Source organism: Acomys russatus, chromosome 13 (genome assembly GCF_903995435.1).
Source record: "Acomys russatus chromosome 13, mAcoRus1.1, whole genome shotgun sequence".
In the NCBI taxonomy this organism is placed as follows: domain Eukaryota; kingdom Metazoa; phylum Chordata; class Mammalia; order Rodentia; family Muridae; genus Acomys; species Acomys russatus.
In genome coordinates this window covers 11065456-11074849 of record NC_067149.1, presented here as the reverse complement: position 1 = coordinate 11074849, position 9394 = coordinate 11065456, and positions in this window count along the sequence as shown.

Genomic DNA, 9394 nt, shown 5'->3' with positions numbered 1-9394 from the left:
TTATTTGAGATTCTCTAATGCCTTTATCCCCCTTCCAACCCACTTACCCTAGATAGGAGAGAAAGAGGGTTAATAGGGACAGGAAAGGTAGACCTTTTTAGACTCAGTTCCTTGGGGGTGATTCCATTCTTTGTCTTCAGGATTCCAGCAGACCCATTAAACTGGAAGCCAGGAGGCCAATAAAAGTGACTGCAACCACAGCAGTCTCTGGATACTCTGGAGTGTTTCTCTTCAGGAGGTCTCAAAGCAAAGAGATGCGAAGCAAAGAAGCCAAAAGTTGCAAATTGATGCAAAGGTCATCTCTCTCTCTCTCTCTCTCTCTCTCTCTCTCTCTCTCTCTCTCTCTCTCTCTCTCTCTCTCTCTCTCTCTCTCTCTCTCTCTGTTTTTTGGGTCCTTTATACCCTCCCATAGTCCGTACAGGACATTTTTAACTGGCAAAAACCATGCCCTTGCGCAACACAGTTGCCTTTCTAGCAGACAAACGCCAATTGCCCTCCCAGGAGGCAGTTTCACATCCCACACTTGGGATCAAAACAAAAACATATTTACATCCACTATGCAGAAGAAACTTAGTCCTGGTGAGGGCATTAGCTTCATATTGTTGCTGTAACAAATTACCACACACTTGAGGGCTCAAAGAAAATTGGCATTTACAGTTCTTAGAGATTAGGATCCGCAATGAGTCTTAAAGACTAAAAAGGGGATACCCACAGTTCCATTATCTCTCAAGACACTAAAGAAGGATTCCTTTTCCAGCTGCTATAGCTTCCTGCATTCCTTGACTCATGACTACGTCATGCCAACCTTTGCTTATACTGTCACACATGTCCTCCTGTGACCCTGATCCTTCCTTTTCCTCATCTTTGTTTAGTTTTTTTTTTTTTTTTTTTTTTTTTTTTTTTTTTTTTTTTTTGAGACAGGGTCTGTGTTGCCCTGGCTGTCCTGGAACTCACTTTGTAGATAAGGTTGTCCTCAAACTCAGAGATCTACCTGCCTCTGCCTCCCAAGTGCTAGGATTAAGGGCGTGCACCACCACTGCCTGGATGACCCTGATCCTTCTTGAAATTCTTGAATTCTTGAATTTATAATTTAAAGTTCTTGAAATTATACTGGAGCTACCCAGGTAACCCAGGATCGTTTCCCCATTTCTGCTTTGGTTGTATTTCTTCTGCATGTCCCTGGGCCATTACTCTACAACGGAGATTATATTTTTTGTTTTGTTTTGTCTTTTCAGAAATTCTAAAATGCATTGTGTGTGTGTGTGTGTGTGTGTGTGTGTGTGTGTGTGTGTGTGTGGTGAGGGAGGGAACACTTGCCACAGCGTGAGTGTGGAGATCAAAGGACAACTCTATGGAGTCGGTTCTCTTTTTCTGCCTCTACATGAATTAGGAGAATTGAACTCATGTTGGCAGAGTTGCGTAGCGAGCCCCTTTATCTGCTGAGCCCTCTCACAGGCCCCAGACCTTTCTTGTCTATGCCTATCGAGTGTATCTACAGAACTGAGCTCTTTATATAGCCATCTTAACTGTAACTACCTAAACATGGAAATGCTGTTCTGAGTTTGCAAGCCACGCAAGCAGGTGAGGACTGATGAATTCTGCTCCACGAGCTCCTGTAAACACTACTTTAAAGGAGCACATGGTTCAGCTAAGTGACATGTCATCTTGCCTCTGTCCCTTGTTAATGCTCTGTTTGACTTTTTGGATCACATTCCAGAGGAATCATCAACACCTCCGGGACCCTCCGTCTGTCCCTCAAGCTTACTCGCACACAGTGAAGGGAACACCGCAAGGAGCTAACGTTCGTGCTCAGTAATCCCCTTCCTACCAAAGGCCCTACTTTTTTGTTGCTGTAACAAACACCACAACCAAAAGTGACTTAAGAGAGAAATACTTCATCACCACTAATGGTTCCTGAGGATGAGTCCATCATGGTGGGGAGGCATGGCAGCGGGCAGCGGGCATGGGGACAAGAGCAGGAAGCTCAGAGATCCAAGAAGCAGAGAGAGCAAACAGGAAGTGGGGTTAAGGTTCTCCACTCTCAAAACACACCCCCAGTGATGTACATCCTCCAGCAAGGCCATGCCTCGTAAGCCTCCCAAACCGGTACCACCAAACTGCAGATCAAGTGTTCACGTGCCTGACCCTATGGGGGACATTTTTTCATTCACACTACCACAGCTCCTGATCTTCAAATTCACCCTTTCCATGTCGGAGCTCACTATGGAATGCCCTCCTTGGAGCCCACCCGCTTTCAAGGCCTCCTGCCCTCTGTGGATCCTGACCACAATAGCTATTATTTTATTTGATTTTTGTCTTTAACAGGATTGACTCCTGCTGTTATTTTTAATATTGTATATTTCTTACTAATTCTTTGAGTATTTCATACAATGTGTGTTCACCATATCTACCTCTAACCCTCCCGGATCCACCCTGACCTCCAAATTGTGTCCTCTTTTTTTAAAAACAGTAACCCATGGAGTCTAATTTGTACTCCCCATACACTCCCGGTTGTAAAGCCATTCACTGGAGTGTGCTCAACCAACCAGGGTAGTGACCATACTTTTTCTTCCTTAAAAGCATGTCTGGCTTGATGTCATAATGAGATATGTTACAGCAGATGATATCCATGAAATTATTGATAAAAAGCAGCCAGTTGTAAGACAACAAAGGAAAGTTTTCGTTAATCATCCAATCTTTTCTTTCCCCTTATGGAGAGGCTTATGATGGTGAGTCTGAATTGACTGCCTAATGGCATGACCTCCATAGCAGAGACATCTTTCTCCTTAGACTCCCAGAGGTTCCTATTGGTTTGTCTAATGAGATACAGAAATAAATACTCTGTTTCATTTCTCTGCTCTATCAGGGGCCTAAGTGTCTGTCTATGACTGAACACAAGAAAACAAGAAGAAAGTGGGTGAATAGGAAAAAACAGACTTCAATCCTTGGTTTCTTCTTCCGAATGAATGATATTTATTTCTTGTTAAATTTTTAGCAAACATGTCGGGGGGGGGGGGGTTGTGGTCAAATGCCTCAGATTAGACAGGGAAGAGAGGAAGTCTCCAAAGCAGGAGCACCAGGGTAACGTAGATAGGACAATAGACACCCCACTCATACACATAGGCGCGCGCGCGCGCGCACACACACACACACACACACACACACACACACACACGCACACACACAGAGACAGACAGACAGACAGACTCAGGAGGCAACTCCAAGAAGTAAAGTTTTTGAAGTTTTCCTTTCTTTATTCAGTGTTAAAGACTTAAATATTGGTGTCTAGTGAATTTACACACACACACACACACACACACACACACATGCACACACACACAACCAAAAGACCCTGTAGTTGAAGGGTGGTTTCTCCTTTCTGATTCTAAACCCTACCCAAGGTCCAGGGAGCATCAGGGAAGAAGGAGATGGAAGGAGTGCAGGAGCCTGGGATGAGAAGAAGGCTGTGAAATGCTGTCATCCTGAGCCTACAGCAGCTGTGCTTCTCTGCACACGATCACACCAATCAGAACTTCAGCATGGCTAGGGGCTGGCTCCTGAAGCCCCACCCTCAGCAGAGGAGCTACTGGCAGCTCATGGCTGCTGAGGAGGAGGGGAGAGTCAGTTTTCTCTGGGCCACGGCTGCTGGTTGGCTGCCCGTGCCCAGTGGATGGCCTCAGACCCATTAGCATATGGCCAGCACTAAGTGGACTTCATGGGTTATTATTAATTAAACTCTGAAGAATTTTAGAGACTCTCCAGACAGTACGGAAATGAGAGTCCCACCGCACGCCCATCTCAGTTAACGCAGAGGAAGACAAGAGACATCGGAAGTTGAACAACGTAAGGAATTGTGAGAGAAAAGGAAAGGATAAAGATGGCTAAAACAGATGTCCTCATGACCTTAGGAACTAACCCCCATCACAGGCAGGGCTGGAGCTCTATGGAACAACACGCTGCAGAAGACTGTAATGTGTCTGAGACCTTGCTCATCTCTTTAGTAGTTCAAAAGGATTCAGTCAGGTAGGTACAGTGGTGTGCCACTGTGTTTACACACACACACACACACACACACACACACACGCACACACACACACACGCAGTAATAACATTGAACACTGGAGATATTACTCTAAGATGGGTCCTAACACTGAGGATACAGAGATGAGCACTGAGAATGAGAATCACAGAAAAGGACTTGTCTGCAAAGGCTAAATGATTAAAACATCAATGACTGTGGTGAATTTGGAATGCTGCAGAACCAGAGCCTAATTACAATGTATCTTGGGCAATCTTTAGCCTACTAAATAGCTATTTCTTATCTCACCTCTGTGTCACCTAACATCTTGCTCCTAGCAAGACCTAACATCCTAACTACAGATTTTTTTTTTAATTAAAAAAAAAAGTTGCAATGGATTAACTTGTTTAGACCCTAATTTTCCATCCACCAAAGTGCCAAGTCATCAGATAGTGCCTGAAGCCTACAGCTGAGATGTCTCGGCTGAGCTCTAACTGCCGCTCAACGCTTCCACCGATGTATTTAAATGGTCCTTATCTTAGAGTCTCTGTTGCTGTGATGAAACACTGAGGCCATAAACAACTTGAGAGGAGAAGGGTTTATTTCAGTGCACAGCTCCGCATCACTATTCATCCCTCAGGGAAGTCAGGGCAGGACCAAGCAGGATAGGAACCTGGGAGCTGGAGCAGATGCAGAGACCGTGGAGGGGTGCTGCTTCTTGGCTTGCTCCTCAGCCAGCCTTCTTAGAGAACACAAGCCCAACAGCCCAGTAGCAGCATCCCCAATGAACTGGGTCTTCCCACATCAGCCGTCAATCAAGAAAATGAACCACGGGCTTGCCCAGGGGGTCTAGCTGGTGGATCATTTTCTCAGTTGAGATTCCTTTCTCCCAGAGGACTCCGGCTTATGTCAAGGTGACATAAGACACTAGGCAGCACCACATTGATTTATGACCTTTTTTTTTTCTACTCCTCTAAAACTTTATGAGACTACTTCCACACTGAGTCAGGCTAAGTGTGTACGTCTAGGCCATGGTCACTCAAATTTGGTTCCAAAATAAACATTCTTATCCTCTCTCCATTGAGAGCTGTGCTTTTGCATCAATAGCACAGTACGGTGCACCGTCAGGAGCTCAGAGCACATAGTACTAAGACAAGCTCATAAATACCACATAGAGCTAGAATGTTCCAGAAACCATGGGGAAGCCATGGAAACACTTGACTTTATCTGGAGGAAGGAAGGAAAACATCTTCATGCAAGAGTTTAAAACGAAAAGCAATTTGTACTTTTAAACTTTAAACTTGTCAATTTTCAAATTTATAATGAGCAATAGTATTAAAGTACTGAGGTGAATTTGCTAGAGGCCCTAGAAAGACCATCCTCCCCGTAAAGGCTCATAGGCTTGATATTGTCTTTTAAAGTAATAGACTCAATGTTTAGAGCCAGGAAACAACGTATTCTGATCTAGAAAGGATGAATTTGGCTGACAAATGGTAAGATGAACCCCTTGTCTATCCAGTGTTTTTCAGAGGTGTTCATTTTCCAATTTGTGCAATCACAGCATGGACTGAGAAGATGAAGACATACTTACGAAATGAGGTTAGCTTTGCCCTGCCTAAGGCAGACTTAAAAAAAAAAAAACCAAGTTGAGATGTTCAGAACTGCCACTCTGATGAGTGCCTGCTGGGGGAAGCATACACAGCAGCCATAGCGGTGGGGGCGGGGTGGCTGGACTCATTTCAGCAGAGTTGAATTCAAAATATGTACACATGCAAATAAATGATGGAATGCGGAGAGTGTCTGTGACAAAGGCAGAAAGAAATTAGGAAATATTCCTCACAGAGAGATGACTGCCAAAACAAGTTGATTTTGAATTTAATGTGAGTTCTTGTATTTAAAAAAAAAAAAAAAAAAAAAAAAGATGAAAATCTCTTATGACCACCAGGTAACTTCAGCTGAAGCACAAAAGCTTAAAACCCAGTAACTGTTGACATAACGCCCTAGAAGCCCTCTTCCTGGGACGGTGCTTAGAGGCACTCGGAACGGTCCAGCGTTTGACATACCGTCATAGGCTCTCTTACAATACGGCCTCTAACATAAATATGCAGCTTTTTTAAGTAATAAAAGTCAAGGCTTGGTCTATATTTTTTTTTTTTAAAAAATAATCTAAAAAGCTCAGAAGAAAAAGGCTTCTTATAAAATTGAAGGCCTGGACGCCCATTGGAGAGCCCCGCCCCTGCTTCCGGTCCACACTGAAGGCCGAAGGGTCTGTACCCTGACTTTTGCGTGAGATCATGGTGGTGAATCATTCGCCACACAGAAATAGCCGAGCAGATGTCTGTGTCAGAACTGGGGCTTTGTTCCATCAGCCAGGTCTTCCCACTCAGGCCACTGACCTACCTGCCAATCCTCTTGGAAAACGCCTTCCCAGACATGACCAGAATGTACCTCACCAATGGCTCAGGTTTCCTAAGTGGTCACTCTCTATCTAGTCAAGTTGGTGACCAAGATTTACCCCAGCACCTGTGGTAAATGTTAGAAGGCTTGCTAACTAGTCACATGGGAGCCTCAGAGGACAGGGGGCCTTCAATGGTCCCCACCTTCGGCCTTAATCTTGTCACTTGCTGAGTATAGGTAGAATATTCTCCCAGGGAGGGCAGGTGTCAAGTGGTGATTCTTTTGGTCACTTAAAGGGAGCTGGCAGTTGAAGAGTGAGGGGACATCCCCTGAGCTACATGGCCAGTCTCTGGTGAGGACCTTCTCAGTCAGTGCACTGTAACATGGCAGAAAGGCAAGCACTCACAAGAAAGAACCATCGGACCTGCGTCACTGACTTTTATTCAGAACTCACTGCCTCAGGGAGGGTATTAATCCATGCATAAGGAGAGGACCCTAGTGAGCTAATTCCTCATATGGGCCCTAGCCCTCAGAACAGTTTCCATGGCAACTAAATCTCAATTTCAGTTCCGGAGGAACATTGAGCCATAGCATGGGGTTGATTATATAGCTGTCTGTTGGGTAGTAAAATCCCTCAAAACTTTATTACAGAAAAGCAGTACTTTTAAGCTCATGAATCCCACAGAATCCCACTAGTGGGCATACTCTACAACTAGGCTCTGTCATCCTTGCCTACTGGGCGTTCCTCTCCTGTGTTCCTACCCTGGACTGATGTAAAGTCTAGAGGGCCCACAGCACACTCTGCCAGTGGCAACGGCTCAGGTTTGGATGTGTCACGAGTTTGACAGTAGCCACCTGTACTGGGCAGCTCGGGAAGAGGCTCCCAAGGGAAGTGGGTGCGAGCTGCCTTACGTCTAGAGAGGCTCCCTTGAGCATTGAGATAGTTCACACTTCCCAAAAGTTTCCCCCGTGCTTTTGTCAGCAGGTAATTTTCAGCAGAGAATCCACACCCAATACAACTTTTCTCTTCTCCTCCCTCCCTCCCTTTCTCTCCCTCTCTTCCGCCATGCCCCCTACACACACACACACACACACACACACACACACACACACACACACACACACCACACACTCCATATGTGCTGCGTGGAAGCTTAGCATTCAAGTTAATACAAGTGTGGTACAGTTGCATTTGTAGCGGAAACAAACACACATCATCAACAAAAAAGCTGAGACGAAGCGGAGCTAGGAGAAACCAGTCTCTTGGTGGTAGGTACCTGAGTCTCTGAACCCAGTCATCCCTGAAGCTAGATCCGTCGCTGCCCTTTGAGTTTTACGAATCAATAAATTCTCTTAAGCTGGCTTTCTCTCTACCACAAACACAAGTATTTTCCACAGAAACTAGAACCAGGGGTTGTGTTATAAACCTAAATTAAAATATGAAACTGGACAGGTTGAAAAAAAAACAAACAAAAAACAGGAATTTTTGTGAGAAGGAAGCTGCTGGTTAAACTATTGCCCAGTACGCTAGCTCCTTAGATAGTGTCTCCAGTGTCAATGACAGAGGAAACAGCCTGGGCTTGGTGAAGAGGCATGAGGATAACGCAGTGAATTCTGGGATAGCTCTGTGCCTCAGAGCCCTGTCCAGCAAGCACATCCACTGCTGCAGGCCCTGACTAGCCAGAATCGTAACCTCTCCCTGCAATTAGCTTGGGCTACCTCCTGGAGATGAAAGTAGATACTGGCCGCTCCATTTTTCTAAGAAATGGAGAACAAAACCAGTGACGTCAGTCTAAAGGCTAGGAAACAGAATGACTCCTGTGATTGGCCCCAAGGCACCCAAATGACAAGGAGATATATATATATATATATATATATATATATATATATATATATATATATATATATATATATATATATATATATATATATATATTCTGATCCAGAGATGCTAACTTACTGTGATCTTTGGCTCTCGCAATTGGCCAAGAGAAGGTTAATCTAAATGGTGCATAATCAGACTAGGCACAGGGAGTCAAGAAAACTGTGTCCCCTTGGCAACCGGAGCTTATGACTGCACAGTGAGTTCTCAGCCTCCGTGACTGAGAACGAATTTCCAAAAAATGCTATACACTCCAAGGCAGAGTTCCCTCTCTTAGGCCTGGTGATAAGGCAGTGAGGAGAGGAGGAGGCCCTCCCAGTAAGAAGGCTCTGGGTACTACAACTGGGCTCAGTAAGGGTCCTTTTCCATAGCAGGAGACGGGAGTGCCCTGTCAAACCTCTAGTGTCCTGTTTACGCCCTAGAGTAGTGGTCCTCAACCTTCCTAATGCTGCGACCCTTTAATACAAACTCCACATGTGGTGATTCCCCCCCACCAACCCCCAAAAGTATTTCATTGCTACTTCCTAACTGTAATTTTGCTACTGTTATGAATCAGAATGTATGTATCCGATCTGCAACCCCAAGAGGGCCATGACCCACAGGTTGAGAACCACTGCCCCAGAGGCTGCTGTCTCACCTGGTCACAAACATGGCAGTCTTCCTCCCATCCTTCCTTAGGGCACGCTCACTTTCCCTCCCTCCCAACTTCCTCTCTCCTTGAAGGGGGCAGGGATGGTGTCACTATCTTTTTTTTTTTTTTTTAAAGATGTATTTATTTTATTTATTGCATATGAGTGCAATAAATTTTATGTTTTGCATATCTGCAGAAGAGGGTATCAAATTACATTATAGATGGTTGTGAGCCACTGTGTGGTTGCTGGGAATTGAACTCAGGACCTCTGGAAGAGCAGGCGGCGCTCTTAACCACTGAGCCATCTCTCCAGCCCCCATGGTGTCACTATCTTATCTCTTGCCTTAGTTTTCAGTTCCTCTCTCTGCTTAATAATAACTCAACTACAAACCTACAACGTACACACAGAACCATTGTCACCAGGAACCCTTTTTCACTGTTAATCCTTCAGGGGTCTGGCAGAGGC